Consider the following 8,249-nt stretch of genomic DNA (forward strand, 5'->3'; position numbering starts at 1 on the left):
AATGGTAAAAAGATTCCAGGTAACATACCTAACTTGTTTTACATCTGATGGTGAAGGCGTGCTTGAAAGAGATTAAATAGGAGTTAAGAAACCCATCTAGAGATTGAATCAATTTGCCACTTACTCATTAAATGCTACTAGACCGCTTTGTTGACTCGATAAAAGCATCCACCTAAAGCAGTTGTAAATACAAAAGTGGTAAATAGGTATTACGTATCGAGATTTTTCATGAACATCAGGTAAAGCTTTCAGTCCAAGGTCACATTAATGGAGACAGCTATCAGAAAAGGAAGTCAAACAATCAAAGGCTTTCCACCAAACAGAACCGTAATTGGGGCTTTTCAAGCTCTTACCAGCCACAAGAAAAAGTTAGCAGCTTCTATTTCCTCAACTCCAGTTCCAAAATTGTTTGAAGCAAACAGCAGCTCATTTATGCAGCAGACACGAGAAGAGCTTGTGAACATGAAAGTGCAGCTTTCAAGAGCTTTTTGTTCGCCGCACTCCGGGGCGTGGAGCGGCGACTCCGGGGCTGTCGCGACCCGCAGAGCCCAGCGCCACCAGCCCTCTGTGGCTGCGCGGTGCCCGCGTACCCACCAGTGGGGCAGGGGGGCCGGCGGGGCAGTAGGAGCCGTCCCGGGGTGGCAGGGACCCAGCGGAACCCTCCTCCCCCGCAACCTGCACTCCCCGCGGAGCTCATCCCCACCGTCTCCCCCGCCGCCCGCGGGAAGGCAGCGCGACCCGGTGCCAGGCGGGGCTGCGGGCGCCCAGCAGAGCCGGGATGCCCCTGGGGCTGTCGGGAGAAGCTGCGCGCCGCCGCTTGCCCCCGTGGCCACCCCGCTCCGAGGTGGAGGGGGCCAGGCCCGCGCCGATCTCCCACGCACGCACCCACCTGCCACGCCGCGGGCCGCCGGCCACCCCGGCCGGCCGAGGAGCGCTCTCCTCTCCTCTCCTCTCCTCTCCTCTCCTCTCCTTTCCTTTCCCCGCGCCCGCCCGCTCCCTCCTCCGTCGCCGCCGCCGCTCCCGCCCCGTCGCCCTGGCAACGCCGCGCCGCTCCCGCCCCCGCCGCGGGGGCTGGGTCAGGTGACCGCGGGCAGCCAATCGCCTGCTCCCGGCCCCCGGCCCACGTGCCGCGTGGGGAGGAGGCGCGCGCTCGCGGAGGCAGCCGCGGGAATTTGGGGGGAAAAGGAGGAAAAGGAGGAAAAAGGAGGGAGCTGTCCCGCAGGCGAGGTGGCGGCGGCGGCGGCGGTCGTTGGGTGTCCATGCTGGTGAGCGGGGGCGTGTGCCTTGTACCGGCTGTGCGAAGCCGGCATGAATGACAAATGAGGCGCTGGTGCCCTTTCTATCCCACCAGGAGAATGGGATAGCAGGGACTTGCTTCGCGCATCCTTGTGTGCTGAGGCTGCCGCGGCTTTGGAGGCTGCAACTCTGATGTTGCTGATCTCCTTCAGCGGGAGTTCAGAACTTATTACAGAATCACAGAATATGCCGAGTTGGAAGAGACTTACAAAAATCATTGAGTCCAACCCCTGGCCCTGCACAGGACCATCCCCAAGAGACACACCATGTGCCCAAGAGCATCTTCCGAACACTTTTTGAACTCTGTCAGGCTTGGTGCTGTGATCACTTCCCTGGGGAGCCTGTTCCAGTGCTCAACCACACTCTGGGTGAAGAACCTTTTTCTAATATCCAACCTAAGCTTCCCCTGACACAACCTCAGACTGTTCATTTAGATCCTGTCACTGATCACCACAGAGAAGAGATCAGTGCCTGCCCTCCTCTTTCCCTCATGAGGAAGTTGTAGACTGCAATGAGGTCTCCCCTCAGTCTACTCCAGGCTGAACAGACCAAGTGACCTCAGCCACTCCTCATACGGCTTCCCCTCAAGGCCTTTCACCATCCTCATTGCCCTCCTTTGGACGCTTTTTAATGGCTTAATAACTTTCTTATATTGCAGAGACCAAAACTGCACACAGGATTCAAGGTGAGGCCATCCCAGTGCAGAGCAGAGCGGGAATGGCTGCTTAGCCTCTGGCTGCTGGGCTGGTTTTAAATGGACTGGCCCTTTGCCACCATTCAGAAAGTGCATGTAGAATGAGTCTTCAAACTCAATGAAGCCCTTTCCACCTCTCCCACCCAAAAGGCATGATGGAGGCTTTCTGACAACACACTGCAAATAAACTCCTACAAACTCTCCTTTCTGCAAACTCTCCAACATACTTGAGTAGCTTTTTTCCCCTGCTAGCTCAAAATCTGAAGTATTTTTCCATTCTGCAGGTAACAAGTCACTCAGCTGTAAGCATAGTGTCGATACCAAATGTCAGTATCCATGAAGAAACAGAGAAATCCAGCCCTTCATGGATAGCAAATTGTTCACAGTCACTAGAAAGGGTGTACTTTGCTTCTACTTACTGCGACACAAATCAGGAACTTTCCTGAAGTTAGAGAATCTCCAACGTTGGTGAAACCAGTCTTGGAGATCTTGGTGAAAGAATTGCTACTGCAGGGATTTCACATCACTAGTTTTACTTCTAATGAAAAGGTTAATGATCCACTTACAGTCTAGATAATTGTATGGACACAGAAGGAACTGAGTTAGGTTCTGAAGAGAATGAACAAGTTCCTATGCTTAGCGGTAAAGCATTTTCAAATAAGCAGAATTTTTTGAGCTTCTTACAGGTAAAATTTTGAAGATTGCCAGCCACATGGACTTCTATAAAAACAAGGAGTGCTAATTGAAGTACAACAAAAGGTATGCAAAGAGATAAATGATTGCTGCAAAATTAATAATTTCCAATTAAAAAACCCCAAACAACTGAAAATGTGCAGGGGTTTTCATGTAATTATCTTATAAATGGCCTTCAAAGAGGACTTCAGGAACCTTGCCAGAAGGAGCTCTGCAAGAGGCTGGAATTTCAGTGAGGAATGGCATACTGTGGCACAACAGCAGCGCATCTGTTGTGAATGGCAGCTGCTGCACAGCACTGAGCATTATGCATGTCTTGCTGTTTACAGACAACTGTTTTGTATGTTATCTGTTTTCTGGAGCCACCAGTGAAATGTATTGCATGAGGTTTTCTTAGTAGAATCATCATGTATGTTTCAGATAGTAGTTTAAAGTAGTATAGTTAAACAAGTGTATTAAAATATCCCAGAGTTCCTAAAGTGTTGGCTAAACACTGAGGATTACCATATAAAGAAACATTAGGACTTCCTCATCAGACAGTGAGTTACTATGCTGATGAACTAAGAGCAAAGTGTAGTCTGTAATACTGAAAGTTAAATGTTTAAGTCCTTGTCGTGGCATATAAAATCTTTCCTCTAAATGTAAAATGGATGAGTTAATTCCATTCATCATTGAAAGATTTTGAAAATTGCAGGGTTTATTTTGTTTTAAATCATGGTGCTTCTAAGGAAATTGAAGGAGTCAGCTGTTAGAGGAACTAGTGTAGAGATTCTCACTACAACAGAGAAAGCAGAAAAGAAATACTTGGAAAGTAGTTTCAGCTGACCCCTTTGATAAGACTAAGTTGCGTGACATATCTGATGTGGAAGCAGAAATTGTACAGCAATAGGAAGTTGTTATCTCCATATCTCAAATGCTAACACAGTTCCCCCAGTCAACTGTGAGATAGATCTACTCTTGTTATGACAGCTGTTGGAAACTGATGTCAGTATAACTGTGCAATGTCTTTTGATAGTCTTAACTATTACAAACCTTAAAATATGTTTATGATGTTATCTAAGACACACTATTTGGAAATGTTCTGTTTATAATCAGAAATTGCTCAAGTTATTTTAATAAACAAATTATAAACTTGCAAGTTTCCTAGTCAGATTTGCTTGAAAAAACGTTGTGAACTTTTTGTTTCTGAAGACTTAAGCCTGAGGATTAATTAATGTTTATACAGCACTTTGTAAAAGCAAAGTCACAAGTGCCAAGAATTATTACTATTTAATCTTTAAAAATCAGATCAATGACAGACTAAACTGTCAGAGAACTGCTGTTTAAAACAACAAAAATGCTGAAAATCCTCTTCTCCCCCCATACTTAAATATGTTCAAGTGTGCTTTCATTTCAGCCTCACTTACATAAAGCCAAGCAAAGATACTTTTCAGTTTAAATGGGTTAACGCCCATCTTTGTTTAAATATGTGGGGAGATTACCTAAAATCCTAGGGACATTTTACAAAATGAAAAATTTATTTGTTTCTGAAATGCATTTCCAGGGCCCAAATGTTGCAAATATTTTTATATGCAAATCCTACTCAGCAGTGTAATATATCTGATTAACCAGTGTTACTTCTGTACACTTTTTGTGTGATGGGTCAGATCCTTGTAGTGATAGTTGTATTAGATTTGCATAGCTATTTTGACTTCTGAGGAAAAAGAATCCTTACATTACATTTTAAAATTTGTTTTTCTTTCTACTTTACACCAAACAGAGGTAAGGTATAGAAACAATTTTCCTCAGAAAATAAATGTACATATTGGAAAACAAGCAACAAGCAAGAGAAGACTGGAAAAGCAGAGGAGCTCATCAGTGTAGTATAGATTAGTGGATAAAGTCGTCTTTTCAGGGTTACAGAAACATGTTTTAGTACATCATTATTATTTAGGGAGAAATACTGCATTTTGCTTTGGCTATGCCTTAAATGATATTCTTTCTTGACAGCTATACACATATTATTCATGCAGTGCTAATTACTTTCTTTATAATGTAATTGACTTGTTAAGTAAGAGTATGAATTAATTGGTGGCATAGAAAACTAAATGGTACCAAGTCAGGCCTAGTTAATCTGTGTCTGGCTTATTATCTCTTGATATTCAGTAAATTTAAAATTCATATATACAAATTTATTTAGAAGGAACAGATTTTGCAGACTGGCTAATGAAAGCTGTCTACATTTATCTGGAAGTGTTGATAATTTGTTCTTACTCAGATGCAAGCAGACTGTTAAAATTTGGGTTTGCATGTTTACAATGGTACACACTGAAATACGAACATCTTTGCATACTGAAATATGAACATCTTGAGGGTCCTATGGACTGATAAACCTGTCAAAGAATAGTGTTCAAATAATGCTTAGCACCTATCAGTTATGCTGAATTTTAGTTGCAAGTTGTTGATAAACACATGTAGTTAAGATTTGTGTACATTTAAGTTTAGACTCAAGAATATATGTCAGTATTTCAGAAGACCTCACTAGCCACCATTAAGACTAGATCTTCAAAGAGCTCAGTGTCTGGAATGTTAAACTTCTTTGCAAGTCTGGTCCCAATTATGGGTTTTAAGTTCTTCTGAAAATATAAATTATATTTAAATACCTACAGAAGAAACTTGAGTCTTATTTTAACAATCTGACTCCAGCTGCAGGCACAGAACACTCATGGATTTGGCCCAAACTCACACCCTTTGAAATTGCAAATATATAGTGAATATTCCTAAATCTTCTAATGATTGGTCCTTTATAATGAATTTCTGGAGTAGATATCTTAAAATTTCTTAAACACAGTACATTTTCATAAATATGAATTCAAGGAAGAGAATGCAAAACACCATGAGTAGAAATTGCATCACTAAAATGAAGCAAAACTTTTACAAAGTTCAGTAAAGCCAGGTGTTTTCTTTAGACAAACCCAAGATTTCTTTTAATATATTTATTAAAATGTCTTAGAGGAAATTTCTATCAAGTTAAACTGTTGATTTTATTTTCAAGATTTCTTTTCATATGGTACAGTTGAACTATCATCTCTTCAATCAAAATAAAATATTTCCTTTTGTGTATAAGGATGTTTATAAATTTATTTCTAGTAACTTGTGGAAGCTGTGACTTTTTTTTCATCTCAAATATGAAACTATTTGGCTTAAAAGTGTTGCTTGAAGAAGTCACATTTTAATAAATTCACTGAGAGCAAACAAAGTACTACAGTGTGTAGGAAATATGGTTGGTCTTTCCTTAGAAAATAAATACACACCCTAGACATGTAATACTTGTATTCAAATATAAAATTACAAAACTATAGACAGTAAGAATGAGTAGTGTACACCAAAATCTTAGGTACCCCCAAAACACTGAAAATTTTTTTTGATTTTGCTTCAGTTTTAAGTTGTCTATGTATTCTAGATAGTCTGTTCTCAATATAGTTCTGCCTAAGAGTTGCAAATAAAATGCCACATAAATTATATAAAATCTTTTGACCTTTGTACACAAAATGATATGTAGTATTATTGGTTGCGTGAGCTTTTTATTTTTTTAAAATCCTGCAACACAAAACTGCAAAAAAAATATAAAATCCAGTACCTGTTATCTGATGAAGTTTTCCAGTGCCAGACTTTCTTCAGCTTAATTTCACACTGCCAGAGCTTCTGTATTAAATGCTTTTACCTCCTTAAAAAAAAAAAAAAAAAAAAAAAGTATGTCAGCACAAGCCCAGACGAAACTCCAAATCCGGGAAAATAAAATTAACCATGCAGATCAAAGGCAGACGAGCACTGAGACCAAATGCCTGTAATCTGATCAGTGATCAGTTGCCGTACATCAAAGGCAGTGCTTTGGCGAAGAAAAAGAGCTGCTTTTCCAGCAGGTAGTTGCACTTTTAAATTCTGTCTTTCAGTACTCCGCACTAGCTCTTTTCCCCCTTTCCTTGCTTGTGCTGTGAGAATGCACACGGTTCTGAAATGCTTGGGGTTGAGTGGCTAGATCTGTAGCTTTTGAGTTCCCAAGCTGTGTTGTGGATTGTGTGTTGGAAGCTTTCCCCAGTGCCAGCGGGTTCCGCTTTATCCCTTTCATCTCGCTGAGCTGCAGATCCCATGACATCATTCAATGCTGTGGGACTGGTTAGAGAGCTGTAATACAGCCTGTGGGGGAATGCAGCTAAAGAGCAGCAAGAGTTTGCATGATTTCTAATCAGGTTAGTCCATTGTAACAAACCCAAGGTTCACTTCGAAGTTTACATTACATTAAAGTTTCCTCCCAAGAAGGGAGACTATAAGGTTTTCTTAAAAAGATGCTTTTTAATTTTGTCAGCAAAAGAAAGTTAAAATTTTCCATAAAGTTTTGAAAGTCAGACATGCAGGTCGGTTTGTTAGGCATCTGTAAGACAGGACTTTTTTTGTCTCTTTATTGAGGTTTGGAGCAGGGGAAATGGTCTATTTTGTGCACCGGAATAGTTTTTTTGCACTGGCAAAACCAAGCACAATAGAGCATGCTCTTAGTCCCTGGTTCATGTCCTCCCTGCTGCTTACTGTGTGGCCTTTTGCAAATCATTTTTTTTTAGCCTGATTCATCTGTGGCTCATGATTGCTTTACGTAAATGAGCTGTAAAGCTTCCATAAGTAACTCACAGGAGTGTAAAGGCATTTTTTAGCTAGAGTAGATTTGAAGTGGCCACCATTGTACTGTCAGCAGAGTGAGGTTTTGGGGGGCATGAAAGTATATTGACAGACATTTCTCTGTGCTGCTGCAGTTCATAGTACTTCGTAGTCCCGAGGATTGCTGGAGGGTCCTCTATGGCCCTGGAAAGCAGAGGAATCCTCAAGGCTGCCATAACTTGCTCTCTTGCAGTGCAGAAGAAAGGCAGAAGAAATGCACAACTGAATTTCATTTTCTGTGATCTGAGACGAAACTAGCTTTTGGCACAGAGATTAATTCAGCCCTCTGTACTTCAGCTGTTAATAAAACATACAAATATCAAGTAGGACGGCTTTTAGGATAATCAGCCGTATTGAGAATGTCACTGAAGTTCTCATCAACATATACCCCATACTTTGGGCATACCATATGTGGAGATGAAACTGATACAAGCCTGTCAACTGCTAGACTCCTGCAAATATTTGCACGCTGAGTAACCGAGAATGCATTTGAAAGGCAAAAGTAAAAAGAGGCACTATGCTAGACACAGTTGCCTTAAGCATTAAAACAAAAGCAAACAATCAGCGGATAATGGTTACTGGATAATCGAGTGCGGGAGCGATAAAGCGTCCTGCAGAGATCCCTCGTTGTGTTCCCTGTGTGTGGGCTGTTGCCTCCTCCCTCTCCGTGCTTGTCTCCCGCTCCTTGCCCTGTGCAGTCCGGGCGCTGCCCGCTGCCCCCGCCGCCGGCGCCGCTCAGGGATGATGCTCCCGCGGCTCTCGGTAGGTTAGGGAGCCTTCTGCTGGTGGAATGGCGCACTGTAGGCAGCCCCAGGCCAGAAAGGTTTGAGAACCTTACAAAGAATGCTATAGAACGTGATTTTGTTGCTAGCTGGGC

The 8,249-nt window shown here is 42.4% G+C and overlaps 1 protein-coding gene across 2 annotated transcripts in view; it reads right to left on the reverse strand.

Annotated features, from left to right (window-relative positions):
- TNFRSF19 (TNF receptor superfamily member 19) overlaps positions 1-6,777 on the reverse strand; it is a 59,513-nt gene extending 52,736 nt beyond the window's left edge. The window contains exons 1-2 of one of the 2 annotated variants that reach the window (XM_027884227.1): positions 6,539-6,777; positions 6,303-6,389 (exon numbers count right to left, since the gene is read on the reverse strand). The gene's annotated coding sequence lies outside the window, so the exon portion shown is untranslated. Of the gene's footprint in view, positions 1-353; positions 623-6,302; positions 6,390-6,538 lie in introns of those variants that run through there. The other variant, XM_027884235.1, reaches the window with a different exon arrangement.
- Between the last annotated feature and the right edge of the window lie 1,472 nt (positions 6,778-8,249).

This window comes from Empidonax traillii, unplaced genomic scaffold (assembly GCF_003031625.1).
Source record: "Empidonax traillii isolate 1590-97213 ecotype Southwest subspecies unplaced genomic scaffold, ASM303162v1 scaffold9:size3134949, whole genome shotgun sequence".
Lineage (NCBI taxonomy): Eukaryota > Metazoa > Chordata > Aves > Passeriformes > Tyrannidae > Empidonax > Empidonax traillii.